Raw genomic sequence first — 19,135 nt, 5'->3', positions numbered from 1 at the left:
GTGTCCAATATGCTACTGAGGAAGAGCAGAGGGCAAGTACAAGTAACCGCAGAAAGAGTGAAGCAGCTGGGCCAAAGCCGAAAGAACGCACAGTTGTGGATGTGTCTGATGGTGAAAGGAAAGTCCGATGCTGCAAAGAACAACACTACACAGGAATCTGGAATGTAAGATCTATGAATCAAGGTAAGCTTGACGTGGTAAAAAATGAGATGGCAAGACTGAACATCGATATCTTAGGAATCAGTGAACTAAAGTGGACAGGAATGGGCGAATTTAACTCAGAAGACCATTATATCTACTACTGTGGCCAGGAATCTCGTAGAAAAAATGGTGTGGCCTTTATAGTCAACAAGAGAGTGCAAAAGTCAGTACTGGGATACAATCTCAAAAATGACAGAATGATTTCTGTCCGATTCCAAGGCAAACCATTCAACATCACAGTAATCCAAGTCTATGCCCCAACCACTGATGCAGAAGAGGCTGAAGTGGACCGGTTCTATGAAGACCTACAACACCTCCTAGAACTAACACCAAAAAATGATGTCCTCATCATCATAGGGGACTGGAATGCTAAAGTAGGAAGTGAAAAGGTAACTGGAATAACAGACAAGTTTGGCCTTGGAAAGCAAAATGAAGCAGGGCAAAGGTTAACAGAGTTTTGTCAAGAGAACACACTGGTCATAGCGAACACCCTTTTCCAACAACCTAAGAGGCGACTCTACACATGGACATCACCAGATGGGCAACACCGAAATCAGATTGACTATATAATTTGCAGTCAAAGATGGAGAAGCTCTATCCAGTCAGTAAAAACAAGACCTGGAGCTGACTGTGGTTCAGATCATGAGCTACTCATTGCAAAATTCAGACTTAAACTGAAGAAAATCGGGAAAACCATGAGGCCATTCAGGTTTGACCTAGATCACATCCCTGATGAATATACAGTAGAGGTGAAGAATAGATTCAAGGGTCTGGATTTGATAGATAGAGTGCCTGAAGAACTATGGACGGAGGTTCGTGACATTGTACAGGAGGCAGCAATCACCACCATCCCAAAGAAAAAGAAATGTAAGAAAGCAAAGTGGCTTTCTGATGAGGCTTTACAAATAGCAGAGGAAAGAAGGAAAGCGAAAGGCAAAGGCGAAAAGGAAAGATTTACCCAACTGAACGCAGATTTCCAGAGAACAGCAAGGAGAGATAAGGAGGCCTTCCTGAATGAACAGTGCAAAGTAATAGAAGAAAACAATAGAATGGGAAGGACTAGAGATCTCTTCAAGAAAGTTGGAGAAATCAAGGGAGCGTTCCATGCAAAGCTGGCCATGATAAAGGACAAAAACGGTAGGGACCTAACAGAAGCAGAAGAGATTAGGAAAAGATGGCAAGAATACACAGAAGAACTATACAAGAAAGACCTCGATGTCCTTGACAACCACGACGGTATAATCACTGACCTCGAGCCAGACATCCTGGAATGTGAAGTTAAATGGGCCTTAGAAAGCATTGCTAACAACAAAGCTAGTGGAGGTGATGGTATTCCAGCTGAGCTATTCAAAGTCTTAGAAGATGATGCTGTTAAAGTGCTGCACTCCATTTGCCAGCAAATTTGGAAAACGCAACAGTGGCCACAGGATTGGAAAAGATCAGTATACATTCCAATCCCAAAGAAGGGCAACGCCAAGGAATGTTCAAACTATCGCACAATTGCACTCATATCACATGCTAGCAAGGTCATGCTCAAGATCCTACAAGCTAGGCTTCAACAGTACGTGGATAGAGAACTGCCAGAAGTACAAGCTGGGTTTCGAAGAGGTAGAGGAACTAGAGATCAAATTGCCAACATTCGCTGGATTATGGAGAAAGCAAGAGAGTACCAGAAAAATATCTACTTCTGCTTCATTGACTATGCTAAAGCCTTTGACTGTGTGGATCACAACAAACTATGGCAGGTCCTTAAAGAGATGGGAGTACCAGACCACCTCACATGTCTCTTGAGAAACCTGTATAAGGGCCAAGAAGCGACAGTTAGAACCGGATATGGAACAACTGATTGGTTTAGCATAGGAAAAGGAGTACGACAAGGATGTATATTGTCGCCTTGCTTATTTAATATATATGCAGAGTACATCATGCGAAATGCTGGCCTGGATGAATCACAAGCGGGAATTAAGATTGCTGGGGAAAAGATCAACAACCTCAGATATGCAGATGATACCACTCTAATGGCTGAAAGTGAAAAGGATCTAAAGAGCCTCTTGCTCAGAGTAAAAGAGGAGAGCGCAAAAGTGGGCTTGAAGCTCAACATCAAAAAAACTAAGATCATGGCATCCGGCCCCATCACTCCTTGGCAAATAGAAGGGGAAGTCGTGGAAGTAGTGACAGACTTCACATTCCTGGGATCCCAGATCACCGCAGACTGTGACAGCAGCCATGAAATTAAAAGATGCCTGCTCCTTGGGAGGAAAGCGATGGCAAACCTAAACAGCATGATAAAAAGTAGAGACATCACCCTGCCAACAAAAGTCCGCATGGTCAAAGCAATGGTATTCCCAGTAGTCATGTATGCCTGCGAGAGTTGGACTATAAGGAAGGCCGAGCGCCAAAGAATAGATTCTTTTGAACTATGGTGCTGGAGAAGACTCTTGAGAGTCCCTTGGACTGCAAGAAGAACAAATCAGTCAATCCTAAAAGAAATCAACCCTGACTGTTCCCTGGAAGGCCAAATAATGAAACTGAAGCTCAAATACTTTGGCCACCAAATGAGAAGGGAGCACTCACTGGAGAAGACCCTGATGCTGGGAAAGACTGAAGGTCAAAGAAGACGGGGACGGCAAAGGATGAGATGGTTAGACAGTGTCATAGATGCAACGAACATTAAATTGAGCCAACTTCAGAGGATGGTGGAAGACAGGGGGGTCTGGCGGGATCTGGTCCATGGGGTCGCGAAGAGTCGGACTCGACTGTGCAACTGAACAACAACAAAGTGGTAGAAAAGAGCAAGAGTCCAGAAGCACCTTAAAGACTAACAGAATATTATTATTATTGACTTTACTGTTTTTGCAGCCATTTTGCAACAAAAGCTCATCCCTTACCACATATTTTGTCAGTCTTTAAGGTGCTACTGGACTCTTGCTCTTTTCTACCTAATACACTGCATGCCTGTGTTGCAGATGAGAAGTCTCCTGAGAGCATTAGAAGATAATGCAGCATAAAAATCCAAACAATGAGGCACAATAGCATAGCAGCCTTCTATCCATAATAGTCAGCCATAGCAAAACATATCCCTTACTGGCCTATAGCCCCAATTATAGTCTCCTGCCCCATGGAGTCAGGTGGTCTCTCTTGGCCAACCAAAGGTCTTCTTCTCAAGACTCTTCCAGAGAACACTGGTCTTTGCTTCTTCTTCCGGAAGATGCTCACATCTGCTGCTGCTTTCCTCCAGTTTGGTGTAGTGGTTAAGTGCATGGACTAAAATCTGGGAGATCTGGGTTTGATTCCCCACTTCTCCACTTGCAGCTGCTGGATAACCTTGGGCAAGCCACAGTTCTATCAGAGGTGTTCTTGAAAAGAGCAGTTTCTGTTAGAGGTCTCTCAGCCCCACCTATCTCACAGGGTGCCTGTTGTAGGGAGGGGAAGGGAAAGGAGTTTGTAAGCCGCTCTGAGACTCTGAGTCTCTTCTCCTCCTCCTCTGCCCATCACACTATCCAATCAAACACAGGTTCCCTTGATGTACCCAATTGCCCCATTCCATTGTCGGCCTGGAATGAGATAAGGCTGGTGGTAGCAAGAGCTCTGAAATCACAGACACCTGTAAACTCAAACTAGGACCTACGATATTCACATTAACCTTTTGGATGGAAGGAGGGTGCTTGAGCATCATACCTGATACCAATAATAATCTCTTTAATGAGCTGTGACCCTTCCAAGTTCCTTCACTGAGTTTTCTTTTCTCTGATTCCTAAGAATCATTTAATCTCAGGTTGTCAACTGCATGGAGGAAAACAATGTACTCTCCCTTTAACAGAAGCATGGTGAGATGTTCTATCTCTCTTCAGATGCCCATTTCTACACATTAAGCCTCTCCGAAAGAGGCAAGGTATCTTTTCCCCTTCAGGCCTGTTAGCAACCCTAATGCGGATACCCTTCCAAATTAAAGTAGGATGACAGAAAGAGAATTTTCTCAGTCTGCACCATAAAGGCACAATCTCAATGAAGGAATTCATGGGGGGCTCTGAGGAGTCAGTGGTGGGGAGTAAGCGTTACTCCAGGATATTTCTGGCAAATGAAACAAGGGGGGGGGGGTGTTCAAAGCATTAGAAGTGACTCTTACTTCTCCTTCCTGATTCTCTCAAAGAGAATATGGGGGTGGGTGAGGAGGACAACTGGGATTGGAAAATTCATATCCCAGAAGATTCACTTGCCATCTCCACGTATACCTGTCCCTACTGGATGTTGTTGAGGGGGGGGGGGTCTGACCCCTTAGAACATACTGAGTTGTTGAGTTGGGGGATACAACTTTTTCCTTTTAACCCAAATTAATTCTACTGTCAGAACTCGTTGGGTTTCAAAGTGGTGAGACCTCAAAAGGCTCACAGTAGGATGGGGAAGGATTAGGCTCCATAAATGCCTCTCTAGAACTGCTTGTCAAATAAATCATTTGTGAATTAAGGAGGCCAGTTGGTCACGCTATGTTTAGGCCAGTAACAGAGAGGCTGTAAATATCTGTTACCTTCAACTTGCCTATTTCTTCACAGGATTTGGAGAAATAAATGTTTATAGCAGTTTTGTAGTCAGAAAGAGCTGGCTCTTTGGCAGATAAGTAGCAAGTTTCACAGAGGAGGGCAAACACTAAAAAGGCCCTCTTTTGTGTACCTACTTTCTGAGCCTGTCTGAACCTCCAAAACCTGGGTGTTTGAAGAAGAGCCTCATCAGAACCAGCTATAGGAAAGGTTGGATCCTATATGGATTCTCTGATGAACATGAAAGTTGGATCTGTGCCTAAGGCTCTTGCCACACACTGAGCATTGAAAAGGTTCCTCCCCTTGGTGGACTCATTGATACTAAAGGTGATATCAGCTGATCCTTTGATCCACAGAGCCCATTCCCATCCTTGCTTTATTCCCTGTGGGATTTATCTGAGGTTTCAAATATGGCTAAAGCTTTTCCCATAGTCAGAGCATTTATAACATATCTTCCTGGTTAGGGTAAGGTTTCCATGCAGATTCAAGTTCCTTACAACAGTTTACATCTTCTCAATGCTTTCTATGGTCTGTGGTTGTCTTTTAGGTGTGAAATAGGAGAAAAGCTTTTTTCAGGAGCTTAAGCAGTTACATAATTTCTCCTTGTATGGGTTCTCAGATGCTTCTGAAGATGGCTACACTGCCTGAATTTCTTTCCACGCTGTGAGCATTCAAAAGGTTTCTCCCCTGTGTGGATTCTTAGATGCTTTTGAAGACTGCCATGCAGTCTGAATCTCTTGCCACACTCGGAGCATTCAAAAGGTTTCTCCCCTGTGTGGATTCTTAGATGTTCCTGAAGATTGAAACTCCTGTTGAATCTCTTTCCACACTGTGAGCATTCAAAAGGTTTCTCCCCTGTGTGGATTCTTAGATGCTTTTGAAGACTGCCATGCTGTCTGAAACTCTTTCCACACTCTGAGCATTCAAAAGGTTTCTCCCCTGTGTGGATTCTTAGATGCTTTTGAAGACTGCCATGCTGTCTGAAACTCTTTCCACACTCTGAGCATTCAAAAAGTTTCACTCCTGTGTGGGTTCTTTGATGCTGTTGAAGACTGCCACTCAAACGGAATTTCCTTCCACACTCCGAGCATTCAAAAGGTTTATCTCCTGTGTGGATTTTTAAATGCTTCTGAAGACTGAAATTTCTATTGAATCTCTTTCCACACTCTGAGCATTCAAAAGACTTCTCCCCTTTGTGGGTTCTTAGATGCTGCTGAAGATGGAAACTACTACTGAATCTCTTTCCACATGCTGAGCAATCAAAACATTTCCCCCCTTTGTGGGTTTTTTGATGCTGTTGAAGACTGCCACTCCTACTGAATTTCTTTCTACACTCTGAACATTCAAAACTTTTCTCACCTATTTGGGTTCCTAGATGCCATTTAAGATGGAAACTCTGATTGAATCTCTTTCCACACTCTGAACATTCAAAAAGTTTTTCCCCTGTGTGGGTTCTCAGATGAATTTGAAGTTTGCCATTCTGACTGAATCTCTTTCTACACTCTGAACATTCAAAAGGTTTCTCTTTTGTGTGGGTCCTTTGATGCTGTTGAAGAGTGCTACTCTGATTGAATCCTTTTCTACACTCTGAGCATTCAAAAGGTTTGTCCCTTGAGTGGGTTCCTTGATGACGCTGAAGATGGCCACTCAACCTGAATCTCTTTCCACACGCTGAACATTCAAAAGGTTTCTCCCCTGTGTGGGTTCTTTGATGTTGTTGAAGATTGCAAAGCTGACTGAATTTCCTTCCGCACTCTGAGCATTCAAATGGCTTCTCCTTTGTGTGGATTCTTAGATGCCGGTGAAAACTGCTAATGTAACAAAATCCCTTTCCACACTCTGAGCATTCAAAAGGTTTCACCCCTGCATGGGTTCCTTGATGCTGTTGAAGACTACCGGCCCCACTTAATTTCTTTCCACACTCTGAGCTTTCAAAAGGTTTCTCCCCTGTGTGTATTCTTTGGTGTACAAGGAGCTGTGATCTATATTTAAAGTACCTTCCACACCAAAAGCATTTACATGCCTTCATTATAATGTTCCTTGGGAAGTATAGATTTCCCTGTCTTCCATCAGAGAATGTCATTTCACTCTCTGAACAGATACAAGGCTTCTCTCCTGAATGAATTATTCGGTGTTTAATAAGATCTGATTTCTGTGAGAAACTCTCACCACAGTCTGAGCAACTATCATGTTTCTCTATGGGATGTGTTTGTTGATGTTTAAGGAGTTCTGCTCTACAAAGGAAGCTCTTTTTACACTCGAAACATTGATGGGTCTTCTTTCTGCTCTGCATTTGCACATGGATATTATATTGGGTTTGATCTGACAAGTTCATTCTGCATTCCAAACACTTGTATGTTTCCTCCACCATGTGAATTATTTCACAGAAATCCCCCCGTTGACTAGGAATGGGCTGATCCCTCATCTTGACTCTATGGCTTCCTTTCTGCCTCTTAAGTTTGCCTTGATTCCTGAAGTTTCCTCTCAAGTCTTCATTCTTCACTTCATCTGGCAATGGATGATGCATTTCCTCATCCTCCTCATTCCTCTGATCATCTTCTGTTGGAATAAAGACAAAGATCTCGTTAGCACCCACATGAGTTGGTCTGATTTGCACTTCAAATTCCATCTACACTCTGTTAAGGACTTTTACATATCTTATCATTATGAACCTATATTAGTTTGCCAAATTTAACTTTTCCAACCTTACTGCGTCCACTGTGGATCTGTTCTTTTTGACCTCTGTTTCCTTAGCAACATAATCTCAGTCAAGGGTTGTTGTTACGGTACTCTCAAGGAAGAGTTTGTTTGTCTTTTTGGAATGCAGGATGTTTTCGAAACAGAGGATAGAGAGAATTATGTCTGGAAACAGAAATTATGGACCCTTTTCGAAATGTTAGACCCGGACCTTTTACCTACTTTATCCTATGGAAGGATTCTGTATCTTGTTCAGTGTGCTTGCATGATCTGCTCTTGCAGGAAGCAGGATGATCCTCCTTAACAAAGACTGCATGCTCTGTTAGCAAAAAGCCTTGGACGAATTTCTCTCCCCTAGATATGCACTCGGAAAGGGCGGGGCTGTCTATTCTATGCTGCTCTACAACAAAAAAATGCTTCAGGGGCTTTTTCCTGCTGTTCACTGAAATTTACAAAAATATACACGTTAGAAGTGGCTTCCCGCCTGCCTCTGTGGTCCATCTCTGAAGTTGCCTTCAGCCTTCTCATTTTTGGGTTTTTCCAAAGAGAACTGCTAGGAATTACCCAAGTGTCTCCTCTACATCTGCTGCTGGAATAGAGAGGTCCAGTCAGTACCTATGCAAAAAGACAGGCCACCAATAAGGCACTCCTCATTCATGAGTGTGTACTTCCTTTGGCACATCTTCTCCCCCCCCCAATGTTTGCTGTGGGGGGAGGAGTGCCCAGGACCACACCAAGTAAACACCACTGTTTAAAGGATCCCCGCATGGTTTTTGGAAGGGATACCAGTTGTGGGTTAAGTCATCTATGTGACAACTGGAGAGAATAGTTGATGACCCTTTTGCCTCGTTCAGCCTGACTGTTCTTAAGTAACCCCCCTCCTTTTCCCAGAATACCCAGTATTTAAGGATACTGAACCCCCTCAAGGTGAACTGAGGCCCAGAAGGAGCTTCTGAGCCTCCAAATTTCAGGTCCCAGAAGGCTTCCTCCTTCCCTCCTAACCCAGTGGGCGTTATAATTCTACCAAACTAAGAGATGCCAAGGAGGAGAGCATAAACCAGGGGTGGCCAAACTTGCCTAACGTAAGAGCCACATAGAATAAATGTCAGATGTCTGAGATCCACAAAACATGAATATTACACACACATTTTTATTGAAAAATATGCAAACTTGCCTTTTATTAACACTGAGACTGTCAAAAACAAAAGGTAAAAACAGATATTTATAATATTTGTCCAATGATATTTGTTTGCTCATTATATTTGTCTAAGAGAGAGGTGGAAAGAAAGCAACTTTAACATTAAATGTGTTCTCCAACCACCCCCCATGCCAGCCGGCTTGGCTTGGAGAAGCGATTTAAAGAGACAAATGCCTTCTCCAAGCAGGCCGATGGGGAAGGGGGGCTTTGAGAACACATTTAAAGTTAAAGTTCCTCTCTTTCTCTGCTCCCTCCACCTCAAGCCTACCCGGGAAGGGGAACGCATGCCTCCCCTTTGCTTTCCCAGCCGCCCTGCCGGGAGCCACACGATATGTGTGAAAGAGCCACATATGGCTCCCGAGCTGCAGTTTGGTCACCCCTGGCATAAATCCTCATTGGCTACAATACTGCCACTGTGCAAAGCACAGGTTTTCAATTTAAGAATGCCACTGCTGGTTTTATCCCATATTTCTCATTCTAATGTTTTTATATAAAATGACTGAATGTGCTGGTCCATTGACTGTAACAATAAATCTGATCCGATCATAAACCCTCCATTCCTATTCCTTGCCTGTAGGAGAGCAGTGCAGATGGATCCACTGTTCTCATGGCTGGAAATTGGGAACTAAAATATATGTGCGTACTAACAGCATGAGAAGTCTGGTGACTGCCTAAATGATGCAGTCAAGTTGGCCTTGGCAGTTGCGAGAGAGATAACAGAGAGCTTGCACACACACACACACACACACACACACACATTCCATTCTATGCTCGTATGCCTGTAACTTTCCCTTGCAGAGGAAGAGGGAGGGAGAAGAGGGAAGAAAGGTGCATAAAATAAAACGCAGGGGAGTGAGAAACTTCAGACAGCTTCAGCAGCCGTTTGTGTCCTGTCGTCTTTGCATCACGTGAACCCTGCAACCACACTACACTTGCCCGTTCCTTTGACATAACCGTGAAAGATACCCAATCATAGCAACCTCATTTGGGAAGCAAATACCCTATTTTCCTGAGAAACTCTCCAGCCTTTCTCCAGGTGAAAGTCCTTTGTGTGTCTCCAGCCTAGTCCTGGCCTCTTTGGCGGAAGAGAGAAAGTGATCATTCTTATACGGAAAAGGATTCCGAGGAGGAGGAAAAATTCTTCTGGAAGGATGGAAACAGGATCAAGGTCAAAGCCCACAACCTGACCCGGTTTAAGGGGGATAAATCCATACCAGATCACAGTCAGAGTGGATGGCCGGAATCCCATTCGGGGGAAGGGCGTGTTGTAAATCAGGATCTGACCTAATGCCACAGGACTCCCCCTCACTGGGGAACTCCATTTTGGATCCCTGTACATTTGCACATCTTAGCCTGGGCCTAGCAATGAAAAATGGAGTTTGGATCCAACTGGTATCAAAATGACAGTGAGTCACGTTGGGAGCGTACAAGGAACTCCTCCACTAACCATGCAAAAGCCATACCTGGTGGGAGTCCACCAAAGGGCACTTTCCCCAAGGACCTAAGGGGTTCCCTCCCTGACCATCTGGCCTGAAGAACAATCCATATAATCAAGACAATGAGCAATGGGCCAGGGCCAGCCATTTCTTCCTTAACTTAAGTGCTGGACAGGAAGATATCCCCCCTATTCCATTATGTAGTACTCAGCCATCTACTTGCCTGTCTAAACTCTCAGTCTCCCTGAAGGAAAAATTTCTCCTTGAGACTTTTACCTGTGATGCAAAAGAAAAAATACTCCCCCCTCCACAATGCACACAAAACACTCCTTTTCATATTAGCTCATCTCCAGAGAGAGAGACTTTTCATCACTTCCACATTCCAATGCCAACAACTTTTCTCCTCCTTCGTCTCAGAAGAAATGTATAAAGCTATCCATCCAATTTGTAGCAGGTTATGGGCACCAGCCTGTTCCCCCAACCGTGTGGCTGGCTCCTCTCCTTTCCCACCCTATTCTGCTGTGCTTCTCCAGAGCTGCCCGGCTGTCTTCAGGAAGCAGGCTTGTACTCTCCCTTAGTAGCAGGAAGTTTGTGAGAAGGAAAGGCTTTAAACTGTGTTTATACTTCACACGTGCATTTATTTCCTTTCTGTACCACCTCTATTTTTATTTACCTGAACTAACCTGGTTCTCTTTCTGTTAACCTAATGGATTTATGTTCTTGTTTAAGGAGCTCATACCCTTCATTTCTTTTGAGTGTTGGTCTGTATCTCGACCCTGGTAGACATAAAGTTTACGATCTCAGGAATTAATACCCCACAATACATGTGCTTTCTCTTTGCTAGTAGAAGGAGATTTTTGCTAGCTACAGTGTGTCAAAAGGTCCCATAGCCCAGCCGGGGCCAAATGCCTTTTGGTACAGGACTGCAACACAAAATTACAAAACCTTGAGGTGTGACTGTTCAGACTCCAGTCTGGTAGTCTGCCACCAGACCCTCTTTTACTAACTCAACAGTCAGAAACTAAAGGGCAAAGCTTCTAACCCTCTTGGGTCAACCTCAGAAAATCCACCCTGCGAGGTTGGCTCACAGAAGGAGTTTCTCACAAAAGACAAGTTACTCTGTTAGGTGGTCTGCCAGTCAAGCCACTGGATTCAGATTCGGAACTATGAACACAACCACAAAAGTGAATTAAAATATATTTTTATTAAGGTGCAAGTTACTTCAAATAAGAACAAAAGATTGTGAGGATAAAATAAAAAATCTAGAGATTTAAAGGGTAGCTGAAAATGTTACACATTGATTCCAAGTTACAAGATATTACCCATTCTCAAATGGTAGTTCCAGTGATCCAAAGTGGCTCTTCTCCCGTGTCACCACAGGCCAGAGTTGTTTGGGCCATGTAAGCAAGTCTTCAAGATGGCCAAAAAGTGAGCGAGAAGATGTCTACGTGGCATAGGTTTAGGTAGCCATGATCAAGCGGAGAATAAACTAGAATCTTACTTTTTTATGAATTAGGGACTCTCATGGTGCTAGGCCTTTGCACCAGTAAGGTCTCTTCATGATGACACCTAGCCGAAGTGTTGGACCAATGACTGAACAGGTGACCTAAGAGGTGCTCTGACCTGAGAGGAAGGCACAGAGCCAATCAGCAGCTAGGCTAGCCCCCTTTCCCACAGGTGCAAATCATGGCTTGATTCATCTACTTGGGGAAGACAGTACCAAGCTTCTCATCATCCCACCACAGCTGTGTTATGTACAGTTCACTGTGTTCATTCTCAGCAAGGCAGTTTTGAACTCTGTTTAACTCACAAACAGGCCCCATCGGAAGCCTGAACCAAACTTTGAATCAGAACGGAATCTTAAGGGAACCAAAGTTCTTTACACAGGGGTGCAACACAGGGGTGCATGTGCAAGAGTGATTTGGGTAACAGACCGCTCTCTGAGGGGCTCTCAGTCCCTCCTTGGCTCCAGGCCAGGACACCCTCTCTGGCGTGGGTGATGGCCACAACACCGGCCTCAGTAGCCCCTGGGTCAGGCAAGTGGGTTGGGTCACTCTCCTAGGCCATGCTGAACATCTCTTTCACTGCCACCCAAACTCCACAAGGACTCCAAACAGGGGACAAGTAGTGGGGCAGGCCTGAAAACAATGTATCTGTGTTCAATATTTTGATTCATGCCTCATCTCAAAGGCCGCAATTCACACCTTTGGCACCGACCTATGAAAGATCCTTACCCAGAAAGGCCACGCTCCTATAGTTCTCCAGCATGACTTCCCTGTAGAGAGCTCTTTGGCCTGGATCCAGCAGGGCCCACTCCGCCTCGGTGAAATACACGGCCACCTCCTCAAAGGAAAACAGACCCTGGAAGAAAAAGCAGATTCCCTCCTCAGAGATCATGCGCACTGGAAGGGGGCAGTCAGGGAGAGCACAAGATGTAGAGCTTGGCATGGGTAAAAGGAATGGCATTCAGAGCCTCTTCCCCTCAGGCACCTTAGCAGCAACTGCGGAAGCGAAAGCCCCCCTGTTAAAGGAGGGGGGGGACCCAGGCTGTCCCCTGCTCATCTCCTCTACCTGGATTGGAGGCGCAGCAGCTGTTTCCACCCCTCCGAAAACACGATGGGTCAACACCACCTGTCCACCGCCTGTAACAGAGACAAAGAAGGAAGAAAGGCTGTTAGCCTAGACTCCCTCGTTCATTTGCTTGTTGTGCACCCTCCTTCCCAGGGCTGTGAAACCTTGCCATAGGCACACCCAACAAACTGTGTAGGGATCATTAGTAAATTGTAGGAGAGATGAAAGAAGAAGCACCAGGTACCCATGAGCTCTGGGGGGCTTCTAAATGCTGCTGACCCGCTGAAATTTCCATGAGAACTGAAATGTGCTCAGTGAACTCTGGAGTTCAAAAACAGGACAGCATCCCTGCTGGATCAGACCCAAGACCTGTCAAAAATATTTGTTAATGTGTCTTTGTTTTGGAAGACTCAAAAGAATCACACCAAACACGGTCAAGTTTAAATGGTGTTTCTCTAACTATTTACTGGTGAATACGGTAATTAAACAACAGTTTGTATATATCTACAGTTATTATTTAACAGACCAACATAGAGCTATTTCAGTTAAACTCTCAGAAAAACCAACTGACAGAGGAACAAAATAACTGTCACTCTTAGAATCTCAATGTACGAGTAAGACAGACGCGACAGCCAATCAGACTTCAAGTTGTCTCACACAGATAAGATTGACAGAGCCCCACAGTACACACCCACATCTCTCATGCTTGAATCTTTAAATTGTCTGCTGGTGCAACCTAACTTTACAAATATAAACTCATCTCTGCACTTGTGCCTCTACATTTATAATCTGACAAGACCCAGGGACTCCGTCCTCCCGCCAGTTGGGCCCTCCCACAGGCCCTTCAGTCTGGGCTGGCAGGAGGAAAAGGGAGGGCAGAAATGACATCACATGACACGTCCCTGTCACATCCTTCCAAAAACAAAGAGATGACTTCAGCGTATATGAAAACTCTAGGGTAACATCGATAGGTTTCCATAGTGTCTGCTGACGCTCTGAAATCACATCCAGTCTACGTGCCACCCCTAATCATCCCAGGGGTGCCCGGCTGCAGGCTGCATCTATAGTCCATTATCTTCTTTCTGACTGTGGTCCATCAGATGCTCCTGGAAAGTCTTTCAGCAGGGGCACAGAAGGCAAATGTTGGCCACTACCAATGTGTCTTCAGAGGTATGCTGCCCCAGAACATGGAGGTTCCATTCATTTGCCATGGCCAACAGCTGTGCCCAGATTGGTCTACCTTTCCTTTTGGGGGGCTGCTTTGAGTCCCGCTAATAGAAGGAAGGTGACACAGAATTATTGTAGTAAATGTGAATAAGAACGGAATTGCAGTCTATGAATCTGTCTAATGGCCTTTCAAGCGAGTGGCCATCACTATATCCTGTGGCACTGAATGCCAGAACTTGACTCTGTGTTGTGTGCAGAAATGGGTTTCTTTCTCCTGTCCTAAACCTTCTACCCAACAACTTCACTGTGTGCCCCAATCCCACCTGGCCACAAAACAGCCTTACCAAGTGAGAGGGCATCTTGGGCACCTTTCTGGGCCTGAGCCCTCTGCCATTCATCCAAAGGAGATCCTTCCTCCTCAGAGAACTTCACTTCCATCATCACTGCTGGTCCCCCCATCTGAAAGAGCAGAAAAGGAGACGGGTAAGAGAAGGAATGGAACAGGCTGAGGAGAAGGATCCTGCCCCACTCCCAGACTCCTCACCCCTGCACTGACCAGCAGAGCTGCTTTAATCACAGGGGCAAGAATCAGGGATGGGTTTTCTTCCCAGCTGAGTGAATTCTCTAGAGCCAGAAATATTAGGTCAGGAAGACTCCTTGGTCGTTCCTTGAACTGAGAGAAGGAATCCCCCTCACCTGCTCTGCCTGCCTCTTCTCCTCTGCCTGACTCAGGAGGAAACCTTCAGCCAGGGCCACCGCCTGGGAACTGGTCTCCGGGCCACATTCTCTGACCCAGCACTGCATCTCCTGGGGCAGGATGGCCAGGAACTGCTCCAGGATCACCAGGTCCAGCATCTGCTTCTTGGTGTGCCTCTCTGGCTTCAGCCAGTGGTTGCAAAGTCCATGGAGCTGGCTGCAAACCTCTCGGGGTCCATCGACCTCATGGTAGTGGAACTGCCGGAAGCATCGGTTGTGTACATCTGCAGTCACAGTGTCCTGAACCAAGATCTCTGGCACAGCTCTTTCCCAGAATTCAGCACCACTCCCTGCTTGGATGGGATGGGGACCCTTCCTTGATCTCATGCCCATTCTAGGTGCTTCTGGGTCCTTGAATTCCATCTCCTTCCCCTTTCCTTGGGTTGCCTCCAACGTGGAAAAGTAACCTTCTTCACGCGGCTATGAAGTGGGAGAGGAAAACACATCAAAAAGGCAGAAAGAATCCCAAAGAGAATGGAGCTACATCATCAACCCAGTCAAGAGGCACCTAAGGGTTATCTCAATTAATCGGATGGAGCGTCCTTTTGGTTTAGTTTGTGGATCAGGATTACATATGGTATACATGTGCTATATTACCTATCAAGTTTTTTGGGGGGTATGCCTGTTTGGTTCCTTCAGGAAAGGAAACTATCTGTGTTTGGCTCTTTAAAAACCTGTTGCGGATGTTATGAACTTGGCCTCTGATAACTGCGTATCAGACTGTCCTAGGGGCCACTTTTCAACATAAACTGGGGCCCAGGACAAAGTGACTGGTAAAAGCTTAACCATTGCATCTATGAGGAAAGGTTAAGGCGCTTGGGGCTCTTTAGCTTAGAGAAATGACGACTGAGGGGTGACATGATTGAGGTTTATTATGCATGGGAAAGAGCAGGTAGAGAAAGAGGTACCTTTCTCCCTTTCTCACAATACAAGAACTCGTGGGCACTCCATGAAATTGCTGAGCGGTCGGGTTAGAATGGATAAAAGGAAGTACTTCTGCACCCAAAGAGTGATTAACACTTGGAATGCACTGCCACAGGAGGTGGTGGCAGCTACAAGCATGGACGGCTTCAAAAGGGAATTAGATGGGCATATGGAGCAAAGGCCCATCAGTGGCTATTAGCCACAAGGTATAGATAGGGGCTCTGGGGCAAGTGATGCTCTGTCTTCTTGGTGCTTGGGGGGGTCAACAGTGGGAGGGCTTCTAATGTCCTGGCCCCACTGGTGGACCTCCTGGTGGCACTGGTATTTCTGGCCACTGTGTGGAACAGAGTGTTGGACTGGATGGGCCTTTGGCCTGATCCAAACTTGGCATCTCTTATGTTCTTATGTTCTTATGACTGTTAAGAGCTTAACCATTGCTTAATCACTGCATATATCTCCTCCACAGACCAGAAACATTAGGCAATAGCTCTGTCTGAGCAGTCAGCAGAGGGCCATCAGATCTCTCCAGGTTAGGGCATGGGGCTGCCGGGTGGAACAGGAGGAGGTATCAGGAAAATGGCAGATGGGACATGAAGCACCGCCCCAAATGTTTGGCATGTGAGGCAGCCAATCAGCTTGTATGAGTCATGACACGTGATCATGCCTGAGCATTTTTCTGGGCCTTCCTGAGATTTTATTTTAATTTACAGAATTCAGATCCCGCCTTTCTGTCCCCACAAGAGCCACCAAGGCAGCTAAAAAATTCAAACATTTATTCATGTATTATGTGTTTTTGTTATATTATTAAAGTCCGCCTCTCTCACTGGGAGTCAAGGCAGATGACCCAGAGTGACTCGATACAGTCAATAGGATGATACATTCAATAAACTATGAAATAGAATTTGGGTTGTAGAACCAGCCAGAAATCTGAAAAACAGTACTGAAGGAAAGCATAAGAACATAAGAGAAGCCATGCTGGATCAGGTCAAATGTCCATCCAGTCCAACACTCTGTATCACACAATGGCAAAAAACCAGGTGCCATAAATGTTAACATGAACCATTAAATAATGCCACATTAAGTCTTAGGATACAACTTAACAGCAGTACAAAAATTACTTAAAATAAGCTATACACAAAGCCACTGAAGTGACTGCAGAATAGTAGTGTGCACACTCCATCTAGCTGTCAATAATAGTCGAACTGCAGCATTCTGCACCAAGTGGAGTTCCCAAACTGATTTTGAGGGAAACCCATGTACAGTGCATTACAGTAGTCTAGTCTTGATGTCACCATGAGATGGATCCAGGTGGCCAGATCTACCCTATCAAGGTAAGGCTAGGCTTAGCTGAAAGGAAGCCTTTTTTGCAACTGCATTCTCCAGAAATTCTGTTGGGTTCAGTAAAACCCAGAGACTCTTAAGTGAGCAGAGGTCCATCAGTGGCTATTAGTCACAAGGTATAGATAGGGGCTCTGGGGCAAGTGATGCTCTGTCTTCTTGGTGCTTGGGGAGTGGTCAACAGTGGGAGGGCTTCTAATGTCCTGGCCCCACTGGTGGACCTCCTGATGGCACTGGTATTTCTGGCCACTGTGTGACACAGAGTGTTGGACTGGATGGGCCTTTGGCCTGATCCAACATTGGCGTCTCTTATGTTCTTATGAGTCTGCGAGGGTCAGATGAACCCCACGGAAAGCAGGGAGCAGAATGTTCTTCAAGACCTCCACCTTTCCAGCCAGCATCACTTTGGTCTTTCAAGGATTTAGTCTGAACTTGTTCACTCTTAGGTATTTAAGCACAGCAGCCAGGCAGCAGTTCAGGACCTCTACAGCATTACCAGGAAATTTGAATAAAGATATATAGATAGCTGTGTATCATCTGCAGATGGATGGCAGCTGTGATGAACTATGAAAAACCACTCTGCGGGGAGGTAGTACCGTAGCAGAGGCTCAGTCTGATTGGTGAGTCGCCTCCAGGACAAGGGAAGCATCCAGCAGGGGGCTGGGGGGGGGGGGAAGGAGAGCTGACAGTTGGAAGGGGGGTTGGAGTGGTTTTTTGGGGGGAGAGAGTGAATCTAATGGAGGAGGGGGCCTTTTGAGTGGCTGCCTTCAGAGACAAAACACTCAGTCTGGGAGACAGTGGCAGGATGTCCCAGAGAGAGGGGCAGAGTAGACTCTGCTGAAGGGATTGGCCAGAGTAAAAAGTCAGACCCAGGTTAAACAAGGGAAAGACATCCACTCACACAGGGACTAGTTGGGAATCAGAGCCCAATCAGGGGAACCCTGGTTTGTTGGTGGTATAAATTCACTAGTATCACAACTGCCTGCTTATTGTAAGGAACCGTTTCCCGGCCTTTCATTAAGAATAAATCTTTCCTCTTATTTCATTTTTAAACCCCGCTATTGGTGCCATTCTTTCATACCTGTCGGGAAAGGTTTGGGCTCCTGAGGTTCCCTTTACCTGAGAAGGGTTACTCACAGCTTCCAATCACAAAACTACAAATGATTTGGCTTTACATAAAGACAGAAGAGCGGGGGCGGGGGTGTGTGTGCACCCTGGGCGTCCCAAGTGGATAACTGATCTCCAGAAACCATTCTTTGGCTGCGGTCACACGGAGCATTAGGCCCGCTAGAGGGACGGAAGATAGGCGGAGTTTCCGGGCGTGATCTCACCGGCACATCTGGGAAGCGTCGGGCTCCAGTGGCGCAACCGAGGCTTCCTGCCGAAGACTCGCAGTAAAAAACTAGTACCTCGGAGGTACTAGTTTCCTGAAACCGCGGGGCAAGGGCAGGCGTCTGATCGCGTTTCCGGAGGTAGTTCCGGAGCCCGCCCATGTCCCCTCGGAATTTTTTTTTCAAAGTCTCCACAGATGCGCACATGCACCCAAGGGAGCATGCGCACATTTACAACCAACCCGTTTGACCCGCTTCTTTGCCACGCCGCAGGACAGTGGAGTGATCGGCACCTCCCCCCTACCACGGGACCTCGATGTAGGTCTGATCAAGCAACCGCGGTTTTTAGCCCCAGGGCTAACAGCCATGTTTCCCCGTGTGACCAGGACCTTAGGGTCCTAATTGCGAGGAAGAGTTTGGCCCACTGCAACTCACAGCCCGGATGCCTAATTCTGCCTCCAGGTGCTTCAACAAGAGGGCAAGGTCCACTGTGTCAAGTGCAGCAGAGAAAGCCAGGAGGAGCCCCAAGGACGCCCAACCTATCTCTACATTTAAGAGGAAGGTTGACCACTAAAGCCAGCAGAGCTCTTTCCCTCCCATCGGTGAGTCTGATAATAGACTGGAAAAGGTCCAGAGCAGAGGAGTGATCCAAGAAGTCCTGGAGTTGATCTGCTCCTGCTCTCTCTCTCGATCGCTTGACCTCGGACAGGCAGAGGAGAGACCGGGCGATCATTGGCTCAACATTTCTTTGTAGGGATGGTCTTTTCAGGAAGACATTTTAAAAGACCGACTACATTTAGAAACTGTTTAATACCAGCTCCCCGTCAGAAACACAGGACAGCCGCATTTCTCTTTTCTAGGACTGAAAAGCTGCTCTCTCCCATGATTTACTTGCGAGTAACCCTTCCAGGGATCCGGCTGCAATGCAAACTCTTTGGCAATTCAAACAGCACAGCCCCCCCCCCCCGGAAAGACCTTCCT

At 45.9% G+C, this 19,135-nt stretch overlaps 1 pseudogene; it reads left to right on the top strand.

The window, feature by feature from the left end:
- LOC107124586 overlaps positions 1 to 19,135 on the top strand; it is a 175,474-nt pseudogene that overhangs the window by 36,421 nt on the left and 119,918 nt on the right.

This window comes from Gekko japonicus, unplaced genomic scaffold, assembly GCF_001447785.1.
Source record: "Gekko japonicus isolate JY-2015 unplaced genomic scaffold, Gekko_japonicus_V1.1 scaffold1053, whole genome shotgun sequence".
Lineage (NCBI taxonomy): Eukaryota > Metazoa > Chordata > Lepidosauria > Squamata > Gekkonidae > Gekko > Gekko japonicus.
The sequence above is the reverse complement of the archived record's forward strand: the minus strand, read 5'-3'. Positions and strand labels throughout refer to the sequence as shown.